The following is a 2610-nucleotide window of genomic DNA, read 5'->3' on the forward strand; positions in this document are numbered from 1 at the left end:
CATTTCAATATTTAAGGTTCCTCACATGGAAGTCAACTGCTCTACACTTCTGTACATCATCTCACCCTTCCATGGCAGCTCATAAAGCCAGAGCTTGTGGCCTGATATGCAGCATCTCCAACTCCAAAGTGGAGGTATGGCTGATAACAGAGAGGGCTTCATATAGGGGCTGTAAGGGCCATGCAGGCCCAGAGTCTAACTTGAGCTCCAGTCAGCTTAGGGAGTGCTAGGTTTGCCTGCAAAGGCAAAACTGGGGAGCATGGGCCACGTGGCAGATGGCACTTTCAGGAAGGAGGAGGAGACCATTCTTGGAATCTGTATTTCACATAACAGGAGATATAAATGAAATAAATGCTAAATAGTCCTGCAAAGTACCTTGTAGCTAAAGGAATAATCAGTAGGTGGGTAAGGTTGGGAGAGACGGCTTTACTGAGGAAATGGGGCTTCGAGAATGATTTGCTCATAGAGGCTGCAGGAGAGCTGTCACAGCCAAGGAACAATCTGAAAGACAAAGATACCGTGGCATAAACGTGTATGTGCTCAGGAACTGCTGGCACACGGAAGAATGGAGTGGAACATGGCAGAGGCTTTGAAAAGTCAGCTGGGAGTCAGATCACACAAGGCCTTGACAAGGAGTTGGAAATGGATTCTAAAGGCCATAAGCCATTCAAAATTTCCAAGAGGGGAATAACACTTCATGAGTTTGTTTTAGGATATAATTCTGGGCAGCTGTTAGAATTACACTAGAAAGGTGGTTCAGGCAGGATCCTAGGTAGGGCTTTCTCCATAGTAGGAGTGTCTGTAGTTGACTGTGTGGGTCCAGATCATGACTTAGGGCACTGAGTGGCCTACAATCCTGGGATGTGATGCCTAAAAATCAAGTTTACCAGACTGATGTTAAACCCAAAACTCATTTAATTGACAAAGTCTCATTATACTGGCTAGATTGAACTCATGTCTGTATCTCCACTCACCACCCAAACCCCACCAAAAAAGATAAACTCCCAAAGATTAAAAACTCACAAGAGAAGGGGAGGGATGATGAATGGTAGATGAGAGAGAGTACAGTAAAAATTTCAAAAATATTAACTGTCAGAATGGAGAAAAATAGGGTTTCCCTGGTGGCTCAGTGGTAAAGAACCCACCTGCCAATGCAGGATTGATCCCTCGCCCAGGAAGATCCCACATACCTCAGAACAACTAAGCTTGTGCACAACTGTTGAGCCTGTGCTCTGGAGCCCAGGAGCCCTAGAGCCTGTGCTCCACAAGAGAAGCCGCCTCAATGAGAAGCCTGTGCACTGCAACTGGAAAGTAGCCCCACTTGCTGCAACTAAAGGAAAGCCTGTGCAGCAGCGAAGACCCAGCACAGCCACAAATAAATTAAAAAAAAAAAAAATGTTTAAGGGCTTAAAAAAAAAAAATGGAGAAAAATAAAACCTGATTCTGTGCAGCAAAGGGAAGCTGAACAAAAATAGCAAGGTGAGTGACTGCCTTATTACAAGTCTACCATACATGAGCAGTTTCCATCCGCTCTGAGTGCTCAAATCTTAAGTACTAAACAACAGGCAAAGATCACCAGATAGTCCAAGATCACATCTAACAAGAGAGAAAGGTGTCAACAAACAGGAGAAAACCAAAACCAAAAACAGCTGATACAGAGAACACAAGAAACTTAAAAACTGATACGTTTATAAAGAGAGAAAAGATAATGCATTCATTAAAATAAAAATAAAAGAATGAAGAGCCAGGGAAAGATAGCCATTCAGAAAAGAAGAGCTAGCTCTTGGAAATTAAAAACATATAGAAGAAAAAATAGATATAAAATATGTAGCAAAAAACCAATAGAAGGGTAGAAATAAAGCTGAGAAAATTTTTGTGATTAAAAAAATGAAAAAGATTAAAAATGGAAAATAAGAGACAAAAATACAATTAACTTAAGAGGTGCATTTCAGAAAATCAAATAGTCAACTAATAGAAGTTCCCGTAAAAGAAAACAGAGAGGGTAGTTCTCACTTCTGCAGCACATATACTAAAATTGGAACAATATAGGGATTAGCATGGTCCCTGCACAAGGATGACATGCAAACTGGGGAAGCGTTCCACTTTTTAGAAAAGAAAAAAGATATAGAGAAGAGAAAGTGACAAAAAATTTTCCCAGAACCGGTGCACATAGCCTGCCAGACTGGAAGGCCTCATTTGCATTACGAATTTTAAAAATACCCACACTAGGGACTTCCCTGGTGGTCCAGTGGTTAAGAATCCCCCTTTCAATGCCAGGAGACATGGGTTGGATCTCTTATCTGGGAAGATGCCACATGCTGTGGGGCAGCTAAGCCTGTGAGGCCCAACTCCTGAGCCCCTGCTCTAGAGCCCGCAAGCTGAAACGACAGGGAGAGGGGGTGGGGGGAGGAGGGATGATGGGAAAGGGTGGGGGGAATTAAAAGGGAGGGATAAAAAATATATATATAAATCTATTTTTAGTCTGGAAAGACTTTGTTTAAATGAAAGGTGCGCTATCCCTTTTGATTCTATTTTAAAATTATCTAGTTAATGAACTCCAAATTTGTTCCAATAACATGAAATTTAAATGTGAAATTGAACCAAACAAAC

At 41.6% G+C, this 2610-nt stretch overlaps 1 non-coding gene across 1 annotated transcript; it reads left to right on the forward strand.

The window, feature by feature from the left end:
* The first annotated feature begins 2005 nt into the window (after positions 1–2005).
* Positions 2006–2109, forward strand: LOC145504037 (U6 spliceosomal RNA). The gene has a single exon (XR_014052029.1). It is a non-coding gene; the product is annotated as a U6 spliceosomal RNA (small nuclear RNA).
* Positions 2110–2610: the final 501 nt, after the last annotated feature.

This window comes from Giraffa tippelskirchi, chromosome 4 (assembly GCF_054371585.1).
Source record: "Giraffa tippelskirchi isolate mGirTip1 chromosome 4, T2T-mGirTip1v1.2.pri, whole genome shotgun sequence".
In the NCBI taxonomy this organism is placed as follows: domain Eukaryota; kingdom Metazoa; phylum Chordata; class Mammalia; order Artiodactyla; family Giraffidae; genus Giraffa; species Giraffa tippelskirchi.